Raw genomic sequence first — 25,442 nt, 5'->3', positions numbered from 1 at the left:
CCCCTTTTCTTTCAGTGTGTCTGTGGGCAATTTGCACTGAATCTGAACCAGGCTTCTCCGTCCATGGGATTTTCCAGGCAAGAGTACTGGAGTGGGGTGCCATTGCCTTCTCCAACTGAATCTGAAACTGCTCAGTAAAAAGCCTCTGATGGATATAGATTATTTAAAGCCCATCTTGATCTGGACAGAACTGTTAAGTTAACCTGTTCAAAAGTGATGTGTTCCCAGGCTCCTGGAGTGTCTCAGCCTCTGCAGCCCTAGGTGACTCTGGTGGGTACCTCCAAAGCAGAACAGTGGGTTTTAGGTAGCAGGGGATTCAAGATGGTGTTTCAGGATCCAGCAGTGCTTCCCCTAACTTCAGCTTATAGTGAATTTTTTTTTCCCATTAATTTGTTTTCTCTGGAAGATAAATAATTTACAATATTGTGATGACATCTGCCATAGGTCAACATGAATCAGCCATAGGCAGGCGTATGACTCCCCTCTTCTGAAGGCCCTCCCCCCTCCCTCCCCACCCCATCTCTCCAGGTGGTCACAGACCACCAACTTTGGGTTTCCTGTGTCATGTATCAAACTCCCACTTTCTATCTGTTTTATATGTGGTAATATTTACGTTTCAATGCTACTCTCTTGCATCATCCCACCCTCTCCTCCCACTGTGTCCAAAAGTCTGTTTTTCATGTCTGTGTCTCCTTTGCTGCCCTGCACATAAGGGTCATTGGTACTATCTTTCTAGATTCCATATATATGCATTAACATACAATATTTGTCTTTCTCTTTCTGACTTACTTCACTCTGTATAATAGGCTCTAGGTTCATCCACCTCATTAGAATGGACTCAAATGCATTCCTTTTTATAGCTAAGTAATATTTCATTGTGTATATGTACCACAACTTCCATATCTATTCATCTGCCAATGGATATCTAGGTTGGGTTCATGTTTTAGCTATTGTTAATAGTGCTGCAATGAATATTGGGGTACATGTGTCCTTTTCAATTTTGGTTTCTTCAGGGTATATGCCCAGCAGTGGGATTGCTGGGTTGTATGGTAGTTTTAAGGACTTCTTCTTAGGTAGTGCTAGTGCTAAAGAACCAGCCAAGGTAGGAGATGCTGGAGACAAGGGTTGATCCCTGTGTCAGGAAGAGCCCCTGGAGGAGGGCATGGTAACCCATGCCCTGGAGAATCCCATGGACAGAGAAGCCTAGTGAGCTACAGTCCATAGGGTTGCAAAGAGTTGGACACTACTGAAGTGACTTAGCATGTACATGTGGTAGTTTTATGCCTAGTTTTTTAAGGATTCTCCATACTGTTCTCCATAGTGGCTGTATCAGTTTGCATTCCCACCAACAGTGTAAGAGGGTTCCCTTTTCTCTGCACCCTCTCCAGCATTTATTGTTTGTAGACTTTTTGATGATGGCCATTCTGACCAGTGTGAGATGATACCACATGAATGTTTTAGCTAAGCAAAAAGTCTCTAGATGGTAGGGATCATGTCCGTCTCATTTTGCCAGATAAATGTGCTGCAATCTTGCTGTTGTACTTTTCTGCTTAGGAGTGAAATTTATAGCTGGATCTCAAGGACCCTAGAGGAGGCACCACATTGGGGCCCAAGCATTGCATACCACAGCCTCATTCAAGTGCTGATGTTCTCTCTGTTTTACTATCTTATCTCTTCTCATGGCTTTGAAGGACAGCCATATGTGCTACCCCCAAATACACCAATTTGACAGAAGGATTGTCTTGAGCTAAGATGTTTGAGATTCAACAGAAGCGGAAGGAAGCCTTCTCAGATATCTCTTTATCTGACTAAAAGCAGAAACTCCTGAGAAATAAGGATTGTCATAAATCCCCTCTGCTGGGGAAGTTTTATGGCCATGAAGATGGAGAGTTAGCCCCAAAGTAGACCTGGACAAGCAAACCTTGCTAAGATAACCCTTATCTTCTATTAGTTTCTCTCATAATTTCCCGTAGTTTCTCTCACTTAATTTCCCATAGTTTACAGTCACTCATAGCTTAAAGATCTTGTTACATATCTACAATTTATCATTTTTTGCTATAATTGATATATAAGCTCTCAATCCAATCCACTTCTTTGGGTATTCATTTCTTTTCTAGGAAGTTCCTTTTGTCACATAAAAATTAACATCAAATAAAATTTGTGTGCCTTTTCTCTTGTAAATCTTAGTCTTTATCAGTCTAATTTGTAGGGCCCCAGTCAATGAATCTAAGAGAATAAAAGGGAAAAGTTTTTCCTCTTGAGCAGATTTAAAACAGCTCTCAAGTCTATAGGTCTCTCCCAATATTTGACTCATAACCTGTTGGAAGCCTCCACTTGGATACCTCATGGGCTCCCTCAAAAATCAACATTTACAAAACTGAATTCATTATCAGTTTCTCAAAACATCCTCCTTTTCTTGGTTTAACGGCAGTAGTTCTGTACTCCATATTCCTTGGACTGAATATATCAGAGTCTACTTAGCTTTCTTCAGAAGCCATTCATGGAGTAAATATTTACTGAACTCATACTATGTACCACCCATTGTTCCAGCCACTGTATATACAGTGATGGATAAGCCAAACAAGTGCCTGCTGTCTTGGAGCTTGCAGTCTCACAGGGTGAGAGATAATAGACAATAAAGACCTTGCTTTCAGCTAGTGGGAAGTGCTCGGAAGAAAGAAAAGGAAGGGGAGAGAGAGTAACAGGGGAAGCTACTTGAGGAAGTATGGTCGGAGAGAACCTTTCAAGGGGCTACCTGGATGATGAGAAAGGACATGAAAAGATGGGGGATGACTGTTCAAAATAAAGAGAACTGCAAGAGTTTGGACCCTGAGGCTGAATAAACCTGAGAGACCACTGTTTGAAGGGTGATGGGTCAAGGAGGAGATGAAGGGAACCATCTCGTGTTGGACTTGGAAGACATGGTAAAAGTGTTGGATTTAATTGTATTTCATTTAGTCCACCTTTTGTATCCACACCTTCCTTTCCACTCTCCTGCCACGTTCTTTGTCAAGATCCTGTTACAGTTCATCAGATCTGTTTACCTTCTCAGGTTTCCTAACTTCCTGCTCTCCAGGCTCCTTAACTGGTTTTTCTTTTTCCTCCTTACCTTCCCTCCTTTTATTCTGTCAATTAATTAATTGATTTTTATTGAAGTATACTCGCCATACCATATTATGTTAGCTTCAGATGTACTACATAGTGATTTGACAGTTGCTTACATTATGAAATGAGCACCATGATAAGTCTAGTAACTGTCTGTCTCCACATAAAGTTGTTACAGTATTATTGACTGTATTCCTTATGCTATGTGTGACATCTCTGTGACTTTTTTGTTATATAACTGGAGGTTTGTACCTCTTCATCTCCTTTGTCTATTTCACCTCTACCTCCCTCCCCTATTTCAAGGTAGGCAGGGCTGCTGCTGCTGCTGCTAAGTTGCTTCAGTCTTGTCCGACTCTCTGTGACCCCATAGACAGCAACCCACCAGGATACCCCGTCCCTGGGATTCTCCAGGCAAGAACAGTGGAGTGGGTTGCCATTTCCTTCTCCAATAGGCAGGGCTACATATGCTGAAATAATATAACAACCCCCAATTTGCAGTGGCTTAACACATAGAAATCCACTTCTGATTCATGCAGAGTCGTCTGTGGGTCAAGCAGTTCTTCAGGGCTTGACCCACAGAGACCTTCAGAGACCTTCACACTTGGATTTCACAGCTGTGCTACTGCGGACACATGACTCTCAGAATTGCTGAGACAGAGAAGGAGAAATGGAGAATTTATATCTGCTCCTGCATTCTTCACACCTGAAGTAACAAAGGTCACTGCTGCTCACAGCACATTCCCTAATCAGCTGTGTGGTGGCCAGGAAATGTAGGGAGAACAGGGGTAGACTGTGAAATGTAAATATCTCTGATACAGTGATCATCCACCATATTTTATCTATGTACTGTCCAAGTGGTGGGCATCTGACTTCCAACTACGGCATGCAGTGCTGCAGTGAATATTTTTGGCTTATACTCATGTGAACTGAGCTGAGGATTTCTCTGGGATGTGGTTGTAGTTCTAATGGTGGCTCCATAAAAGGTAAGCCCACATCCTAAGCCCCAGAACCTGTGAATGTGAATTTATTTGGAAAAGAGATCTTTGCAAATGTAATTATTAAAAATCTCAAAGTGACAACATCATCCTAGATTATATCGGTGAGTTCTAAATCCAATGATGTGTCCTTAGAGAGAAGAGGAAGAGGAAAAGACCATGTGAAAATGAAGGCAGATGTTGAAGTTGTTCAGCCACAGTCAAGGAATATCTGGAGCCAGCAGAAGCTGGAAAAGACAGGAAGTAGTCTCTCCCAGAGCCTTCAGAGGAACACCACCATGATTTCAGCAGCCTCTAGAATTGTGAAAGAATAAATGTCATTGTTTTAATCACCAATTTTGTGTTATTTTGTTAAGGTTGCCCTTGGAAACAAACACAGATTTTGCTACCTGGAAGTATGGTGCTGCTGTAACAAATATCTAAAACTGTGGGAAAGGCTGTGAAATTGGGTAGTGGACAGAGGCAGAAAACTTTTGAAGCTCATTATATAGAAAAAGTAGATTCTGGTGAGAATTCACAAGGAAGTGAGGAGCACAGGGTAGAAAGTTTTGCGGTCTTAGAGACCACATATGTATAGAATATCATAGAAAAATGAACATTAAAGGCAAGAACTCAGAAGGAAATGAGAAACATGTTACTAGAAATTGGAGGAAAGATTATCCTTGTTATATAGTGGTAGAAAACCTGGCAGAATTGTGTTTTCTTTGATTTGTGAAGAGCAGAATTTATAAGATACAAGATTGGATGTTTAATTGGGGAGACTTCTAAGCAAAATGTTGAAGAGACAGCCTGTTTTCTCTTTGCTTACAGCAGTATAAGAGGAATGATAAGTGGAAGAAAGAAGTATTAAATGAAAAGGGATCAGCACTTTAATTGGGGAGTGTCTCAGTTTACCCAGTCTACAAAAGATACTGTCATCAGAAAAATCTACTGTTGGGAAGTATCCTCTAGAGAGAAACCTGAGGTTGTGACTGGACAGCCTTTTGCTGAAGAAATTAGGCATGTGACTCATGGATCCACTCAATTGTCTCAGCAGAAGCTAGGAATATAGATAGAGTTTACAGAACATGTCTATGGAGGACCTTCTTCTCTAATGTCATGAGCCCTTGTGACATATACAGAAGACCCACAAAGTTTCTGAGAATATTACATGAGCAGAAACACTGCCAGCTTGTGCTGAAAAAGACAGAGAAAGGAGGAAATGAGAGAAAGCTATCAGACTTCCAAAATTCTACAGACAAGAAGTGAGCTGATAGAACTATTTGACTGCAGACAGTTGCTGCCATTCGAGAAAAAGGAAGAATAACTCTGAGGTGCAACTACAGGCCCAAAGGATAGAGTCACCATGGGCCCACTGCAAGCTCAAAAGGAAGAGCTGCTGTGGGCCCAGCTGCTGCTGCTGCTAAGTCACTTCAGTCATGTCTGATTCTGTGCGACCCCATAGACGGCAGCCCACGAGGCTCTGACATCCCTGGGATTCTCCAGGCAAGAACAGTGGAGTGGGTTGCCATTTCCTTCTCCAATGCATGAAAGTGAAAAGTGAAAGTGAAGTCGCTTAGTCGTGTCTGACTCTTAGCGACCCCATGGACTGCAGCCCACCAGGCCCTCCGTCCATGGGATTTTCCAGGCAAGAGTACTGGAGTGGGGTGCCATTGCCTTCTCCGTGGGCCCAGAGGGTGTGTCAAGTCATAGAAGATTATTTGTAGGCTTTGAAACTCAATGAAATTTTCCCTATTTAGATTCTGGCTTTCTTGGGACCAGGGGTCCCTTTATTCCTTTGACTCCCCCCCCCCACTTTTGAAATGTGAATGTCTATCTTATAACTGTTCCACCATTGTATTCTGGAAACAGATAACCTGTTTTGTAGTTTCACAGATCACAGATGGAGAGAAATTTTGTCTCTGGGTAGATCAAAGCTCGAGTCTCATCCGTACCTGATTTGGATTATTTATGTGATGAGATGTGGAACTCTCTGTGTTTATACTTCCACCAACAGTACTTAAAAGTTCCTACATTTCTGCCAACATCTGGCATTATCCAGCTGCCTAATTTTAAATAGCCTAATAGGTATAAGCAATATCTTATCTTTCCTCTAATTTTCTATTTCTCTTATTTTGAGTATCTCATGATATGCCTTTTAGCTTTTTGAACTTTCTCTTTTGGAAATTACCTTTGCTGGTTTTCCCATTGGGACTACTTTCTTTTTCTTGCTAACTTATTAATGACTCATTGGTTTTAAACATTGCAAATATCTTTCCCCATTTTCTTCTGTCTTTGGACCTTTTCTATAATAACTTCATTGAACAGAAGTCTTAATTTGTTTCGTTTTTCTCTTTGTTTGCCCTCATCCATTCTAAACTACACTAACCCCTTTTACTGGCTTTGTCAGAGTTTATTACTAAATAATATGTCAGTGTCATGTTAGATGGGCTTCCCTGGTGGCTCAAATGGTAAAGCGTCTGCCTGCAATGCGCGAGACCTGGGTTTGATCCCTGGGTCGGGAAGATCCCCTGGAGAATGGCAACCCACTCCAGTACTCTTGCCAACAGGTTCTCTATTCACTTGTCTTCAGCTGTTGTACATTATTTTTTTCTGAACCCGATTGACTTTGCAATCATGCATTTGCAAAAGTCAGGGCCGGGAATGGCAGACCTTATTCTGAAACATTGCAACTAATCAGGAACATTTGGGGTTTTAGCATATTTTCCTTGTAGTCAGACTTTTTTCATATGGATGTGATGTTGTGTGGTTAGGCCAGTAGTTATACCCCTCCCTCCTCACAAACCTCAAGACCTCCTGGGGACCTGCTGAGACATGGAGGACATGTGACAAACAGCCCTTTTGGCCCAGAAGGAAGAGGTGCTGTGGGCCCAGAGGGTGTATCAAATCACAGACGATTATTCTCAGGCTGTGAAACCCAATGATCAGGTTTGTCTTCTCTCATGGGGGGATTTTTAGGAGTGTGCATTCACTGAATCATATAGTGTGAGAGCTGGAAAGAGCCGCAGGGATCATCCAGTTGGACCCTCTTATTTTACAAATGTAGGAACTGAGTCCCAGGGAAATGAAGGGCTTGTCCAGGTTATTCAACTGTCAGTGAACTGCTGCAGCTAGCACCCAGATCTCTTAACTCCCATTTTGTGAGTTTCCATTTTTCTACCTTCCCCTAGAGGATATCAGAAATATTTTTGGAGGGCTCTGAGTCCACGCTGAAACTTCCTGTAGGAGATCAAGGGCCTGCAGAATTTAGACTCACTTGGCTTGTCCATCCTTGTCTCCTGCTGGTCTGGCTTAGTCTCTGCCTCCTTCCTCTAATGTTCCATGCTCTGCTCTTTCCTGTAAGCCTCTGCTCATGCTGTGGTCATCCTAGCATCACCGTTCTTCTTCTTGCCTGTCTTCATCCTTCAAGTGCAAGTCGTTTAAGACTCAGTTCTACTCTCTTGATGCCACTGCTCACCAGCATTGTTCTCTTCCTTCTTTAGGTTCTCATAACACCTGCAGCCTATACAAATACAATCTACGCTTGATTATTTGCTGCTTTTTTTTTTTCTAAAATGTTTCTGTTGTACAACTGACTAGGTCATTTAATGTCTCTGTGTCTCATTTAGTTTATTAACTAAGAAAAAAAAAGACTTGATCAAGATCATTTCTAATGATGCTCTGTATCTAACATTTTTTGTCTCCATAAGATTTTTAAACTCCTCAAGGAAAGAGTCTTTGTCTTATATTTCTTTTATAATTCCTTTAGTCTAGTGTTTCTCAGCAAGGGATAATTTTCCTCCCCCGGGGACATTCAACAACATTTGAAGATATTTTTTGTTGTCACGCTGAGGGAGAGGGCTGCTACTTGCATCTGGTGTGTAGAGGCCAGGGATGCTGCTAAACCTACTATACACAGAACACCTCCCGCCCGACTCCTCCCCGCCCCCACACACAGTAGATTGTCTAGTTCAAAATTTCAAGCAAGGTTGAGATACCCTAATTTAGCCTTTGTCCTAACACCATAGACACATAGTAGACACTGAATAAACATTTTCATTTTTTTGTCAAAGAGAATTGCCGTTCTAAAAGGGATCATATCAGATATGGAGTTGTCCTGGGAGAATAAAAAAAGGAAGTGAGCACTCATGCAAAACTAATGCAACGTCAGAGAAGAGAATCTAATTTTCCTTAGTCAGGAGCAGGAGGAGAGAGTATCATAAAGAAGGAACTGTTGCATGGATGAAGACCAAGAACTGAGAATTTGATTACTTTGTAGGAGGTGTTGATTTAAGCAGTTTGTCTTCTAGATATCTCCAGGGAACAGCTTGTGATTTTGGTAAACAATAATAACGATAACATTGGAACATATGAAGGAAACTTCTGGGAACTATAATTTATATTGTCAAGGACACTTGTGTTTACAGTATCCTCTTTCTTACCTTCCCCTGAAATGAAGTCTGAGGGCTGAAAGTGACCTTGGTTTATATATGAGGCAAGCAAATTGGTTCAATGGGCTATGAGCTCTGTCAACCAAAAAAATCACAGGCTGTCTTTCCAGACCCCTACTCAGGGTTGTCTGGGGATAAGGAAGATGGAGAGCTAAATGCTTCTGGTGACTCCTCCTAGCCTCTGCCTGGGCTGTGTTCCTGATCTTCTCTCTCCCTGTGTTATGCCTGTATTTCTCTTTAGGTCACAACATGCAAGTAAGCCTTGTTATTTCTTTGTCACCCTCTCTCTCTTCTCCATCATGAAATACATATAATAAGAAATATCCTAGACATACAAAATAGATAGCTCCCTAAAAAGTTGAGATCAGAGGGAAAATCCATGATTTAAAAGCTCTCTTGAGATGGCCACCATTGTTCTTAACCTTTCTGAGCACTTGGCAGATGGCACTGTGAGTTCTCCTGGCTACCAGAGGTATTTGGCAAAGTTTCTGTTTAGACTTCATTTGGAGAAGAAATGCTTAAGTTAAACATTAAAATTCATGAGAATATTTCAGTTCCTTGTAAACTCTTAATCACAGTTACTTCAAGTGAGGTATCATTTATGGATCCTTGTGGAGGAAAAGTTCTTTTGACGGGGACTTCCAACAGTTTATTTCAGAAGATCACTAAGGCTATGGTCAAATGCTGTGCATTGTAAAACATACTGAAATACATAACGATGGTGATATTTATGAACTAATTTTTTATGGTTTAGGTTCCTCTCTGTTGCCTAAACTTATAAATTTTGGGTCCATAGGAAAATGCGTGCTTCTCACCTAGTCATGCATGGGTTTTTCTTCCAGTAAAAGAAAAATCAAATAAGTGAATTGAAGCACCTCTTTCTCTCTTTTCAAACTTTTCTGTAAAGATTTTTGGGAAAATATTCTGGGGCAAGGGTTCTCAGCATAACCAGTGCAGAGATCGACCTAAAACAGAAATTTGAAAAATGTATATTGCTACTGCTGATTTTTGGTAGATGAACGCATGACTTCTTTTTATCGAATAATCTGGAAAAAACATAGGGGAGCGTTATAAAAAAAACATAAAACCCGTAAATGTGACAGCACATTTTGTAGCCCAGTCAACCTTTCTGTTGGTTTGAAATTTTGTTTCCGCAGACTTTCTTCACGGTTGACTTTTTCACTTTTCAATTTGCTTCCCCTATACACCAAATAGCAGTACACTAGGAACTTGTATGAAATTTGATTTACTGTCTTAAGGTCCTTTGAGATCACCGCATGTCTGAATGGGATTTTTTTTCCCTGTTTGGGATTTTTCCCCTCTTTGCCCTTTTGTGATGATTTTAAAATGTTATGCCAGAAGAGTCTGGGTAGCTCTTTGGTTTTGCTTTCATAGTCTTTTATGCCTGCTTAACTGGGTGCAACTGAGACTGGTTTTACAAGAAGCCAACAAAAAGCTCAGACTGGGAAAAGATGAGTAAACTCTTACTCTGAAGGCAGAGCTTGTGGAAAGGGAGAAAGGGAGATCCCTTTTATACTTTATGAGAATGCACAGTTTAGCAAGGCTTTATTTAAAGGTTCTCCCGAGCCTCCATGGAAAGAAATGGCTGAGCCACTACTTCTTTGTAGTCATTAGGAAATTGTGCTCACTGGTTGAATTTTTAGCATCTCACTATATTTCTGTTCTTTCTCTGAATACAGAGGATAATAAGTTTGCAAGTGACTTGAATAAGCCTGCATTAAGCAGAATTCTATGGTGGGCCCCAAGATCGGTACCTCTTCCTCCTGTGTAGGCGGTCAGTATAATCAATATGCAAGACTATGAACATGATAGGTTTTACTCTTGTGATTAGGTTATGTTGTAAGCACAGTTGGCCTTACGGGAAATTATCTGGTAGGCCTGACCCAATCACATGAGCCTTTAAAGCAGAGAGTTGTCTTCAGCTGGTCACAGAAGAAGCAGAAGCATGTGGTTTTCAGCTGAGAGACCTCAGCCCTGAGGCCTCTGTGAGGAAATGAATTCTGCCAAAAAAGCAGGGAGCTTGAAAAGGGGATCCAGAGCTCTAGGAGAGGATGTAGCCCCACCTGACACCTTGACACTCAGTCAGGGGGGGACCCTGAGAAGATAATCCAGGCCCACCACATTCAGACTTCTGACCTACAGAAATTGTGAGGTAATACATTTGTTTTGTTTTAAGCCATTAAATTTGTGGCTTAAGCTTTCCATTCCACACAGCAGTGGAAAACTAATATAAAGGAGGAGAAGGGCTTTGAGACGAGAAAGCTAAGTAAATCCAACATTCCTAAGTTTGGTTCTGGAGCAAAGCTGTCATAATGGCTAATGTTATGTTTCCCCTTATGTGAAGGTGCCCAGTTATCTGTTTGGCCAAAGCCTATTCTGCATGTTGCTGTGAAGTTATGTTGTAGATGAGATGAACATTTATAATCAATTGACTTTAGGTAAAAGAGATTACCCTCTATAATGTGAACAGACTTCATTATGAAGGCCTTTAGGGCAAAAACTGAGGCTTCCCCAAGAAGAAGGAATCCTGCAAGGCCATCATATCAAAATGCTGCATGAATTATGGATTTCAGCCTTGCCAGATCCCACAATGCCATGAGTCAATTCCTTCAGATAAATTTCTTCACATGTATCCTACGGGAGAAACTTAACTAATGCAGTCATAAACTCAGGTGTGTTAGGGACCACTCAGATGTCTGCGATGTACTGTACTGGGGCTGACTGGAGGATGGCATGGGGGCCCGCTCATGCACTGTGCCACCAATTGAACAGGTCTTTTGATGTTTCCCAAAAGAAGCAGGAAATCCAGAATTCTGTACAAAATTGCCCAAGTTCTAAAATTCTCTTTAACTCACTAATTCTAACTTGAGGGTGAAGGTGTGGACCAAGCCTGCATATTCCAGAGTTAACCTTTTTTTTTTCTGAAACACATAAACATTATATGTTGTGTTGGATCCTGGGGTTAGAGCGACAATGAAACAGGGGGCAGTAATAACCTGAGGATCTACTCTGCTGGGGAGGGACTGTTCCCCACTGAAGAAAGGCCAGAACACAACATAATTTTTTTTTTTAATATCCTGGTGGAAAAAGCAGAGGAAACACAGCAGAGAGGGTGCAAGCTGCAAATAATTGAAGAAAGAACTTTGCTGGCTTCTCAAAGTCCTGAGTATAATTGAAAAAGGAAGAAACCCATCATTGGAAGCACCAATTTACCAAGCACCGATGAGGTGTCAGCTTGAATATATCACTTAGAATATATCACCTTGTATAATTTTTTAAAATATCACATGTGAGTGGCAGTTGCTCAGTCGTGTCCAACTCTTTGCCACCCTGTGGACTGTAGCCTGCCAGGCTCCTCTGTCCATGGAATTCTCCAGGCAAGAATACTAGAATGGGTTGCCATCTCCTTCTCCAAAATATCACATGGATAATCACTAATGCCATTTTAAAGATGAGGTTACTGAGACTCAGCAAGGTTAAGCAAATTGGTCATAGTCACTTAGCTAAACAGCAGCAAGTTGGGATTTGAATCCAACTTTATGACCTCTTGAACCCATGGTCTTATCCATTTGGTTACACTAATTCAAAAACATAGTTTTTAAAAAACCTTGAGCATACTTTAAGGAAACAATCAGAAATATCCAGAATATGGATTGTCATATAAGACATACCATCTTGATTCCTTCAATAAATCAAATTCATAAGAGAGAAAAGAAAAATATTAGGATTGGAACACTGTTGTAGATGAGAAAGTTTACACTAGACATAATAACCATATGCAGTGAGAGTCTTTGAAGCCTAGTTTGGAAAAACAATCACCTATAATAGATATCTTGGGGACAGTTGTGAAAATTTGAGTTTGAGCAAGGTATTAAATGATATTAGGAGTCTCTAGTTACCTTAGTTGGGTGTGATAATGGTATTGTGGTATATAATGATATATAAGGGAAGTTCTTAAGTTTTATTAGAGTTTCATGTTGAGATTTTTAGGCGTGAAGTGTAATAATGTCTTGAAATTCTTTTTTCTTCCTTTCTGTATACACACACACATGCATAGTAAAAGCATAGCAGTGATTTAATCTAGACATTGGGCATATGTGTGCTTATTGTATTATTTCTTTTAGTTTTCTGTAGGTTTGAAACATTTCATAAAAAGTAAAAAAACTTTAAAGCCACTGAATATGAATAGACCAAACATAATATGTCAGTGAGTGCCAATTTACAATTGTAATCCATAAGGTTGGATCAAAGAACTGTGAGTAATTGCAGTTAGACTTCCTTTTCTGTGCTGTTGTGATGATGGTATGACCAGCTTTTCATCATTATAGATTTGCATACATCTGTCCTAAACCCAAGTTCTTCTAGGGCTGCTAAGGGAATTTACTCACCTCTGTGTCCCTGGAGTCTGTGCCTAAGTGAGCAGTCACTATGTCTCTGCTGAATGGATAAGGAAAAGCCCGAGAAAGCTGTACCAACGACAGTAACAATGACAATAATGATAGCAGCTAACATTGAGCCCTAGAAAAGTTGCAGGCTGAGAACCTCATAACAGTCATATGAATTAGATTTAATTAGATTTTGATAGTATGGTCCCCTTTTGCAATGAAGAAAGTGAGGCCCTCAGATGATTGGAAATTTGCAAGAATTCCAAGTAGTTGAGGCCAAACCATCTGCCACTAGTCCCCTTACAAAACAACTCCCATTCATGCTTTGCAAGTCTCAGCTGTCTGCTGCTGCTGCTAAGTCCCTTCAGTCGTATCCGACTCTGTGCGACCCCATAGACGGAAGCCCACCAGGCTCCCCCATCCCTGGGATTCTCCAGGCAAGAACACTGGAGTGGGTTGCCATTTCCTTCTCCAATGCATGAAAGTGAAAAGTGAAAGTGAAGTCGCTCAGTTGTGTCCAACCCTCAGCAACCCCATGGACTGCAGCCTACCAGGCTCCTCCATACATAGGATTTTCCAGGCAAGAGTACTGGAGTGGGGTGCCATTGCCTTCTCTGCTGTCTAGCACACAAAATTTCACTAAAATAAGTTTTCCCACAATCTATGTGGCGAACACTGGAATTTCAGGAAAGACAGCCATGGGGGAAATGCTGGCCTGTGTTACCCTGTGCCCCTGAGCTAAGGAGCTGTTTCCATGGCTGAGCTTGGAATGCTGGGAGCTGGCCACCCAGAGGTCTGTGTGACTTCAGTGGACCTGTGGAGGTAGGACAGCCAAGAACAGATGGCCCTGGGTTCCTGCACCCTTGACTGGGGAGGCACTTCCCTTTAAAGCCTCAGGCAGCTGTCGTCCTGCTCTTCGTTAATGGCCCTGGCCCTGTCTAGGCCTGGGTGGCAGCACTGGTCCTCACTGAGTGTTTAATGACTTCCAGGGACGACAGCTCTCCTCTCTGCCAGGCCTCCCTTGGGGACCCACCGCAGGTCATCTCACAGGCAAGTGGGAGGAAGACAAATTATGCTTGTCTTATTGCCCAGAAAACCACCCCTAGGCACATTTTTAATCATGGGGTACATATTTCTAGAGATGTTTGTTGAGTGGGGCAAATTAGTTTGCTTGCTCCTGGCTGGTCAGGAAAGAGAAAAAATTTTAAAATGAATCTCCAGGATTGGAGTCTCCACCAAGCTGTCCGCTGGAATTGGTCTTCTGCACCTTGAAACTCTCATTTCGGGAGGAGCTGATATCCCCTGATGTCCTCCACTCCCTTACCTTGGGTCTTTTTGACTGCAAGTATGGTCCCTATGCCAATCAATTCCTCCAGCTCTTTTCCCTACACACCTACTCCATGCTGCTAGCCCTTTGTATTCATCTGTTCAGAATACTGTTACACAAAATTTCTCACACAGAGATGTGCTCAGTCATGTCTGACTTTTGTGGCCCCATGGACTGTGGCCCACCAGGCTCCTCTCCCATGGTATTTTCCAGGCAAGAATACTGGAGTAGGGTGCCATTTCCTACTCCAGGGGATCTTCCCCACTGAGGGATCAAACCCACGTCTCCTGCATTGGCAGGCAGATTCCTTACCACTAGCACCCCTGAAAAGCCCCTCTCTTGTTGGAGAGCACAGGATCTGGGCTCATGGGCTTCAGTAGGTGAAGCACTCAGGGCTCAGTAGTTGAGGCTCATGGGCTCTAGAACACTGGCTCAGTAGTTGTGGTTCTCAGGCTTAGTTGCTTTGCAGCATGTGGGATCTCTCCAGATTAGGGATCGAAACTGTGTCTCTGCATTGCAAGGAACTACTAAATCACCAGGAAAGCCCAGTTTGGGTTGTGTTAAGCCACTGAATTTTGTGTGTGATTTTTTTTTTTTTATGACAGCAGTTGGAAACTGACACATTAGTCTAGTCGAAATCAAGTGTGAAATGCATAAATTTTCATTCATTGAAAAGAAGATCTCTATATGGGCTTCCCCTTCTCTGTGTGAGACCTCTTTTTTTCAGTGAGTGAAAATTTATGCATTTCACCCTTGATTTGGGCTAGGTTAATGTGTCAGTTTCTTACTGCTGCCATCAAAAAAATTCTCCCAAATTCAGTGGCTTAAAACAACTCAAACTGAGCTTCCCTGGTGATCCAGTGGTAAAGAATCTACCTTGCATTTAAGGGGACACAGGTTCGATCCCTGATCTGGGAAGATCCCAAATAAATAAATACATAAATAAATAAATCTTAAAAAAAAGAAGTGCTTTATTAGAAAAACAAAAATCAAAGCCACAAAAAAACCCAAAAAAACAAATTTATTATCTTATAGTTCTAGAGGTCACAAATCCAAAATCAGTTTCATTGGGCTAAAATCAAAAGGTGTTGGCAGGACTATGTTTCTTCTGGAGACATAAAGGAGAATCCATTTCCTTGCCCTTTTCAGCTTCTGAGGCCACCTGCATTCCTTGGCTCATAGCCCTTCCTCCATCTTCAAAGCCAGAAGTTTAACATCTTCCCACTTCCTCTGACTCTAGCTTTCTGCTCTGTCATCACTACCTGTCTTCTCTTACTTGGATCCTCCTTCCTCCTTATAAGGACCCTCGTGATTACAGGGGGTCCACCAAGTTAATCCAGGATAATCTTGAACATCTCAAAATCCTCAACTTAATCACATCTGCAAAGTTCCTTTTGCCATGGAAAGTAGCATGTGCACAAGCCCCAGGGAGTGGGACCTGGACATCTTTGGAGAGCCTTTACTCTGCCGAACACATCTATTAGTGACATTTGGGATAGATAATAATTCAAGATAAAGGGGTTTTGTTCTATTGTTTTTGTTTGTTTGTTTTTTGCACTTCAAAAAAAATTTTTTTAGATCATATGAGTAACATGTTTTATAGGAAAATGTCCCCCCAAAGTATTAAAAATAAATCAGAACTCCTTTAATTCTAAACCCAGAGATAATCATCATTGACATTTTGTATATGTCTTTCAATCTTTCATCTATTCAGATTGTAGAGGTTTTATTCTTTCCTTGAAATCTATTTTCAGATGGTGACAAGTCCAGCTGATTTATAGAGTTGTAGCCCAAATAGGGCTTTTCATTCAGCACCACAATCCCCCTGTTGCAGTTGCTTGGTAATTTTAAAGTTTTTTGCTTTTCTACATCACTGTGACTCTATTTCTGTTTATAAGTAACTTCACTTGTGCCATTTTTTAAGATTCCACATATAAGCCATATCATATGATATTTGTCCTTCTCTGTTTGACTTACTTTACTCAATATGAGAATCTCTAGGTCCATCCATGTTGCAGCAAATGGCATTATTTCATTCTTTTTCATGGCTGAGTAATATTCATATATGTGTGTGTGTGTGTGTGTATATATATATATATATATATATATATATATATATATGCATACATATATACCACATCTTCTTTATCCACTCCTCTGTCAGTGGGAATCTAGGTTGCTTCCAAGTCCTGGCTATTGTAAGTGGTGCTGCAATGAACATTGTGGTACATGTATCTTTTCTTTTGTTCTTTTAAAACAAATATTTTTATTTATGTATTTATTTGACTATGCTGGGTCTTGGGGCTTCCCTGGTGGCTCAGATGGTAAAGAATCCAGCTGTAATGCAGGAGACCTAGGTTTGATCCATGGGTTGGGAAGTTCCCCTGGGGAAAGAGATGGTAACCCACTCCAGTATTCTTGCCTGGAGAATTCCATGGACAGAGGAACCTGGTGGGCTATAGTCCATGGGATTGCAAAGAGTTGGACACAATGGAATATTACAGCTGCTAAATCACTTCAGTCGTGCCCAACTCTGTGTGACCCCATAGATGGCAGCCCACCAGGCTCCCCCGTCCCTGGGATTCTCCAGGCAAGAACACTGGAGTAGGTTGCCATTTCCTTCTCCAATGCATGAAAGTGAAAAGTGAAAGTGAAGTCGATTAGTCGTGTCCGACTCTTCGTGACCCCATGGACTGCAGCCCACCAGGCTCCTCCGTCCATGGGATTTTCCAGGCAAGAGTACTGGAGTGGGGTGCCATTGCCTTCTCCAAATGGAATATTACTCAGCTATAAAAAGGAATGCATTTGAGTCAGTACTAATGAGGTGGATGAACCTGGAGCCTATTACACACAGTGGAGTAAGTCAGAAAGAGAAAGACAAATACTATATATTAAATATATAGAGAGAATTTAGAAAGACCTTACCAATGATCCTACATACAGGGCAGCAAAGGAGACACAGATATAAAAGAACAGACTTTTGGATTTAACGGGAGAAGACGAGAGTAGGATGATTTGAGAGCATAGCATTGAAACATGTACATTACCATATGTAAAATAACTGACCAGTGCAAGTTTGATGCATGAAGCAGGGCACCCAAAGCCAATGCTCTGGGACACCCTAGACGGTTAGGGTGGGGAGAGAGGTGGGAGGGGTGTTCAGGATCTGGGGGACACATGTATGCTGCTGCTGCTAAGTCACTTCAGTCGTTTCCAAATCTGTGTGACCCCATAGACGGCAGCCCACCAGGCTCCCCCGTCCCTGGGATTCTCCAGGCAAGAACACTGGAGTGGGTTGCCATTTCCTTCTCCAATGCTTGAAAGTGAAAAGTGAAAGTGAAGTCGCTCAGTCATGTCTGACTCTTAGCGACCCCATGGACTGCAGCCCACCAGGCTCCTCCGTCCATGGGATTTTCCAGGCAAGAGTACTGGAGTGGGATGCCATTGCCTTCTCCAGGGGGACACATGTATACCTGTGGCCAATTCATGTTAATGTATGGGAAAAACCTTCACAATATTGTAAAGTAATTATCCACAAATTAATAAAAAAAAAAGTATAAGACGTGTTTAGCAAAAAAAAAAAAAAAAAAAAATAGGAGTCCGACACGACTGCTTGACTTTCGCATTTCACACACACATGCCTGGTGTTAGTTGTAGCACACGGCATCTTTAGTTGTGGCATGCAGTCTTAGTTGCAGCATGTGGGAACTAGTCGCCCAACCAGGAATCAAACCCTGGCCCCCTGTATTGGGAACACGGGGTCTCAGACACTGGGCCACCAGGGAAGTCCCATGTATCTTTTCAAATTGGGTTTTCAAATTGGATATATGTTCAGGAGTGGGATTGCTGGATCACATGGCAATGATTTTTTTTAGTTTTTTAAGGAACCTCCATTCTGTTCTCCATTGTGGCTGTACCAATTTTCATTCCCACCAACAGGTGTAGGAAGGTTCCCTTTTCTCTACACCCTGTCCAGTATTTATAGTTTGTAATTTTTTGATGATAGCCATTTTGACCTTGTGAGCTGATACCTTGTTGTGGTTTTGATTTGCATTTCTCTGATAATTAGTGATGCTGAGTATCTTTTCACGTGCTTTTGCTTGTCTTACCAGAACTGCTCTTTCCAATTTCTAAGCTTTAGCCTGCTCCTCCCTTACCCTCAGAGTCGGACAAGCCTGAGCGACTTCACTTTCACTTTTCACTTTCATGCATTGGAGAAGGAAATGGCAACCCACTCCAGCGTTCTTGCCTGGAGAATCCCAGGGACGGGGGATCCTGGTGGGCTGCCATCTATGGGGTCGCACAGAGTCGGACCCGACTGAAGTGACTTAGCAGTAGCAGTAGCAGTCCCTTACCCTTATTAAAAGCTATCTTTTCATTTTTATCCTTTTTGCAAATTTGGGGCATAAAATTCATTACGAATTTAACTGCTTGAATGAAATAAGAGTGAAAATTTTAAAACCATGTGGAATCTTGGGTGAAAGACATATGCCTGATAAAATCTGTCAAGGCCCGCATGTTTGCCATTATGTTTTAAAGTCGTCTTTTTCTTTTCCTGTGAGTAAATGAACAAAGAAGCTTTAATCTTTCACCACAGTGAACAACAAAATAATATCCTTACAAAGGTAAAAGCTGATGTTCTAACATTTTCCAAATAAATTAGACTTTTGGAATTTTCAGTCTAAGGCCTTACTCCAGATCACGTCCAAGAGTTTAGTGACACATGCATCTTTTTTTAACCTCATAAATAATATCTATACGGTAAAATGTAAAAATACCTGTTTTAATAAGGGACTCTTTGGTATGAGATTTATTTCTTTTTACGGAATATTTTACCTCTATTTAGAAGTGAAATGCAAGTTCTTCCATTTACAGTAAGCTGTGGAGTCCATATGAACATGCTATCTATTTGTATCTTGGGGGAAAGAAGGGAAATTCCTACGAGAGTTGCTTTTCCCAAATTGAGTATTGACATAAAATCATCTTCAGTTTGTAAATTACTATTGACTATGTTTTTAGTTCAAACATCTCTTTTCCTTTTCACAAATCACTTCAGTGTTTTCCTTGGAATTTGAATTAATCCAATTTAAGTTTATCGGAACATTTGGCAGAAATTCAGGAAATGACCTTTGATCACTTTGGTATGTTTAAATCCAAGAGAGCTATAGTCAGATAGAGAGTTTGGGGGCACGTGGGCAAAATATTTCTGTGGTTTTTCATGTATCTTAAAACAGTACCAGGAATCTGCAGCAATTGAAATGTGTCCATTTTTTTAAACAGATACAAATCTTATTATGGTTGGCCTTCTTTTTATTGCCCCAAATACACCCACGTTCAATAGAGCCTCAACCAAATGCAGCCAGTAGTGGAATGCTAGTTTATTTCTTCCAGAGCAGATTGCCAAAGTCTAAATCATCTGTCTGGAATCTAGAATGGGAAGAAAGTTGCTCCTTAAGAAAATTATGATAAGACTTTAACCACTAAAAACTTGTGAAAGTATTGCAAGTCTCTGAGAGACATTGTGTTTCCAGTATGGCTGTTTTGTTAACTAATTATTATTTAGGTAGTTGTGGTGGTTTAGTTACTAAGTCGTATTCGACTCTTGCGACCCCGTGGACTGTAGCCTGCCAGGCTCCTCTGTTCATGGGATTCTCCAGGCTAGAATACTGAAGTGGGTTGCCATTTCCTTCTTTGGGGGAATCTTCCTGACCCAGGAATTGAACCCAGGTCTCCTGCATTGCAGGCAGATTCTTTACTGACTAAGCTACAAAGGAAGCCCCTCTAAATTATTATTTAGAGGAAGTGACAAAAATAGGAGGGATGTGTAATCTCTGCAGTCCCTTCTCAATCCCTTCTTTGCTCTGTATCCAGAGCAAAGGCAAAAATGAGAGAATATTTGACAAACTCCAAACCTTATTTTCATTCACTTGTTCAGTCATTTAGATTGGTGAAGGGATATGCAAGATCTCTTTTCAAACATTTGAAAAGAAAAAAAAGTTAGATCCCTAAACTCACTCTTCCCTGTGGTAAACAGATTCTAGATGAGTGAAAGATTCACACAAAATCAACAACGAAGACCCTGGAAGGATGAGCATTTTTATCATGTTGAGATAGAAAAGGCCTTTCTAAGCACAGTATAACACCAAGAAGTTCTAAAAGAACAACAGATCTGACCACATGAAAATTTAAAATGTCTGCATGGCAAATTATTTGCCCTGAACAAAGTTTAAGGACAAATGAAAAGTGGAGAGAGAATGTGCAGCCTATATAGCAGATCAAAGGGTTGATATTTCTAATATACAAAAAAGTAATAAGAAAAAAGAAAAACTCAAATAGAGGAAAACACTAAATAAGCAATAATAAATGTGCTAATATAAAAATATAAATTACGACACCAATTTTATCTATCTGGATATAGATACACAATATTGCTCAAAAATAATAACACAGTTTCTTTTCTACCCAGCAGTTCTCCCACTAGGCAGAACCTGTCAGGGGAAACTCTCATACCAGGCAAGGAGCTTGGCCCCTTCACGTTTATCGTCCCTGCAGTGCCAAGAATCCACGTGTCAGGTGGCGAGTCATGTCTCCTTTCTGGTTGCAGGGCCCATCCCTCCCCCTGTCATAGCTGATTTAGGGCTCTGCTGCCCTGAATGAATATTTAGGAACAAGCCTGTCAAGCGTAAATCTGCTCAGAGGCTCATGAGCAGATTTTTTGTTGCCTCATGGACAAAACATGAGGTTTTGTCCTCAGTTGTCAGGATCTGGTGTGGATACGGAAAAGGAGGAAACTGGAAAAAAAACCTGTTCCTAAATTGAGGAAGCACCTTGCTGCCTCTGCTACCAGGGGAGGGGCTCTGAGGAAGCTGAGCAGTTCCGGGCAGTGGTTAAGGCCCAGATGCCACTGGGTAGCTTTATAAATAGTGGGCCATATGAAACACTAAATGCCTGTGAGCTCTGGGGAGAATGTATCTATCTTCGTGGCTACTTTTACTTGCTAATAAAGAAGGTACTTAACGTGCGGAAAATTCTGAAAGAGGTGGGAATACCAGACCACCTGACCTGCCTCTTGAGAAACCTGTATGCAGGTCAGGAAGCAGCAGTTAGAACTGGACATGGAACAACAGACTGGTTCCAAATAGGAAAAGGAGTCCATCAAGGCTGTATATTGTCGCCCTGCTTATTTAACTTCTATGCAGAGTACATCATGAGAAACGCTGGGCTGGAAGAAGCACAAGCTGGAATCAAGATTGCCAGGAGAAATATCAAGAACCTCAGATATGCAGATGACACCACCCTTATGGCAGAAAGTGAAGAGGAACTAAAAAGCCTCTTGATGAAAGTGAAAGTGGAGAGTGAAAAAGTTGGCTTCAAGCTCAACATTCAGAAAATGAAGATGATGGCATCTGGTCGCATCTCTTCATGGGAAATAGATGGGGAAACACTGTCAGACTTTCTTTTTTTGGGCTCCGAAATCACTGCAGATGGTGATTGCAGCCATGAAATTAAAAGACACTGCTCCTTGGAAGGAAAGTTATGACTAACCTAGATAGCATATTGAAAAGCAGAGACATTACTTTGCCAACAAAGGTCCATCTAGTCAAGGCTATGGTTTTTCCAGTAGTCATGTATGGATGTGAGAGTTGGACTATAAAGAAAGCTGAGTGACGAAGAATTGATGCTTTTGAACTGTGGTGTTGGAGAAGACTCTTGAGAGTCCCTTGGACTGCAAGGAGGTCCAACCAGTCCATTCTGAAGGAGATCAGCTCTGGGTGTTCATTGGAAGGAATGATGCTAAAGCTGAAACTCCAGAACTTTGGCCACCTGATGCGAAGAGTTGACTCATTGGAAAAGACTCTGATGCTGGGAGGGATTGGGTGCAGGAGGAGAAGGGGATGGAGGCTGGATGATGAAGATGAGATGGCTGGATGGCATCACTGACTCGATGGACGTGAGTCTGAGTGAACTCTGGGAGTTGGTGATGGACAGGGAGGCCTGGCGTGCTGCGATTCATGGGGTCGCAAAGAGTCAGACACGACTGAGAGACTGAACTGAACTGAACCTTAGTGTTTCATGTTGCACTTTTATGTTTGTTTTATTTTGCTCGTAGAATTTTTAAATTCTGTGTTTGTGACAGAGGTGTTTGCTAACACTGTAGTGGTAATCATATTGCAATATCAAAATGTATCACATCTATATATTGTATACATTTACATACCCAGTGTTACATGTTATATCTCAATTTTAAAAAATTAAAGTGAGAATTTTTAAAAAATCTGTGTTTACTTGGATAACACTTGTTTTGTGTTATACCCAAGAAAAGACAACACTATGTCTAAGAATGTTCAGGTGACTAAATGCCACACAATAGCTTCCCTCTCCTCCCCTCCCCTCCACTCCCCTCCCTTCCCATTCCCTCACTTCCTCTCCTTTCCTCTCCTCTCCTTTCTTTCTCTCCCCACCTCCCTCTCTTTTTCCCTACCTCCTTACAACCCCTCTCACCCCATTTTTTCCTCTCTCTCTCTCACCAATCCAGGCACACTTAGAAAATATAACCAGAGTAGTATACCATTATTCAGAGAAGGCAATGGCACCCCACTCCAGTACTCTTGCCTGGAAAATCCCATGGATGGAGTAGCCTGGAAGGCTTCAGTCCACGGGGTCGCTGAGGGTCAGACACAACTGAACTTCACTTTCACTTTTCACTTTCATGCATTGGAGAAGGAAATGGCAACCCACTCCAGTGTTCTTGCCTGGAGAATCCCAGGGATGAGGAAGCCTGGTGGGCTGCCGTCTATGGGGTCGCACAGAGTCGGACACAACTGAAGTGACTTAGCAATAGCAATAGCAAATACCATTATTACAGGCAGAAGCCCCCTTCCTAGAGCTCCCTAGATTTATATTCCTTTCTGAGTATTAACCTAAGGGAGGTGCAAACAACCATTATCCACCATTCATGTCGACAGAGACATCAGTCATGGCTGAGCCACCTCCCCAGCCAGGTCTTTGGCTGAGCTCAGAGAGTCAAACATTCCAGGCAGAGGAGAGGAAGGGTGTGCTCAGATTGCATTGCTAAACCCCTGGGCAGAGTCTGGAATCCTGTGAATGCAAAGGAGCTTGGAACCATGTCTGTAACATTTAAATGTTTAAGAACATAGACCAAGGCAAAGTAATATTTCAAAATGAGAGAAAGAAATTTTACATGGCTTATCTCTGTATTTGAATTAAATTGACTGCAACTCATGAATGTTTTAATTCAGTTTAAAGATTGCTCATTGCTTCTTATTAGACCTTCTCTTTGCTTGCCTCTTATCCTCAGTCTCCAGTCAGTGTTGCTTCTGTATTTCCTCCATCAAGTCCTACCATCATGTTGAATAAAGATAAAAGTTACACTCTATGGTAGTGCTCTCTCTTCTACCCCAGAGTTACTATAATTCATTTTGTGCTAGTGGTTACTCCTATGCTTTTGTAGCTTCTTCCAGGGCCTCTGCTAACCAACTTCCTGCAAATTAAATAAAACAAGTGCCCCTCAGGGATAACACAGCCCCAGACTGGGGGACATGATGAAATATGGCCTCCATTTCAATCCTGACTTGGCCCTCAGCCTGCCTCTGAGTGGTGAATAGCCTTTGCAGTGGGATATGGTCACCCTGCTTTCTCCTACTCCTGTTGCTCTAAAGTACAAAGAGAGATGAATGCTTAGAAAGAGGGATATGTGTGGTGTTGGAATGGAGAATCTGTGGGACTCAAATGCAATATTGGCTGAGTCTGACCACTCAGCTGGCCACACTGTCTGTGCACTCCTGGTTCTTTTTATGTATTCCTTGTGGAATGTTAAAACGGAGCCCTTTTGGTCTCAGAGTTTTGGCACAGTCCTTAAGTCTGAGAACCAAATATTCCAGGATCCTAAAGAGAGATTTTAGGCCACCTTTGCAGAATATGCTTAGAGACTGACTCCTGTTCTGCTGTCATTAGCCCATGACTCACCTCCAAGTGACAGAATGAAAGGGATAAAGACTCCAGGATTAAGAGTATCTTTGGAGAAAGTTATTGCAGGCAGGGAGTGGATGGAAGAGGGAATGTTTCTGCCATTTCAAACCCACTAAGGAAGTCTTTAGAGATACAGAGAAGTTGTCATGTGTACCTTGGAGTGTGACGGAATACCTATAAAGTCTGAAGAGGACAGACTGTCTGTAGCTGGCTGGTCTGGATCCATGGGGTAGAGTTTGGTTGATCATGAGCTATATTTCCAGAGTTCAGTGGGGCAAGGGCATTTCTGCTTGGTCAGATAAGGATCCCATGGACCGGGCTGGGTCATTTAGTAATGGACTCTATTCAAGAAGACTGCTTGGAGGGGGAAAGTGACCCCCAAGAAATGGAGGTGGCATCAAAAAACCATGTGGAGGAGTCCAGCTATTGTCGTTGGGAAACTTATCTATGGGGAATCTTTGAAGGATCCACAAAAATGCTTTAGAAGAGAGAGAAATAGCATTTCAATTCTGTACCCTGAAAGGGCACTGATGCCAAATTATAAGTCACCAATCAAATAAGGCCTTTCTTCCCTCTTCTTTTCCTTCCTACCAGGCTTCAACCCAGGAAAGACCAAACACCTGCAGGTCAGGCTAATATATGAGGCAGAACAAGCAAGAATAGGGAAACATGCTCTCCTTTCCCTTCCCTCACTGATAATTTCCTAGTGTGGGGCAGGCCAGAGCTGGCAGTTGGGAGAAACTTAAAATTAAATAAATTTTGGAGTTTCAATAATGTCCTGGGTGTTAAACGCAATCCGTGGGTTTTTGATGTTGTTGTTGTCAAAAGTAACTGAAAAAGCCATGAGATATTCTGGAGGTTGTACCTAGGAGCAGGGCAGCACAAGTTGAAAGAATTAGTTTCACAGGATGGTGATGGGCAAGAACAATGTTGCTTTCTGTTTCTACCTTTTCAAGTTTCGGTTTCTTTACTGAGCCAATTCTGTATGGACCATGAAGAGTCTTTCAGTGTCTTTACTGAGCCAGTTCTGTATAGACCATGAAAAGTCTTTCTGTCTCTTTACTGAGCCAGTTCTGTATGGACCATGAAGAGGCTTTCTTGCAGAGAAGTGCGTGTATGTCCTGGATCATGCACTCTCACCTGCTATCAGCCCCTGCAGTTGTCTCCTTCCTCTTGTGTATCATTGACC

The 25,442-nt window shown here is 41.8% G+C and overlaps 1 long non-coding RNA gene across 1 annotated transcript; it reads left to right on the top strand.

Moving 5' to 3' along the window:
• The first annotated feature begins 546 nt into the window (after positions 1-546).
• LOC109558078 (uncharacterized) lies at positions 547-4,436 on the top strand. Its single transcript, XR_002180601.2, has 2 exons — positions 547-2,924; positions 4,236-4,436. It is a non-coding gene; the product is annotated as an uncharacterized lncRNA (long non-coding RNA).
• Positions 4,437-25,442: the final 21,006 nt, after the last annotated feature.

The sequence above is a fragment of the Bos indicus genome, chromosome 4 (genome assembly GCF_029378745.1).
Source record: "Bos indicus isolate NIAB-ARS_2022 breed Sahiwal x Tharparkar chromosome 4, NIAB-ARS_B.indTharparkar_mat_pri_1.0, whole genome shotgun sequence".
Lineage (NCBI taxonomy): Eukaryota > Metazoa > Chordata > Mammalia > Artiodactyla > Bovidae > Bos > Bos indicus.
This window is presented reverse-complemented; position numbering and strand designations above follow the sequence as displayed.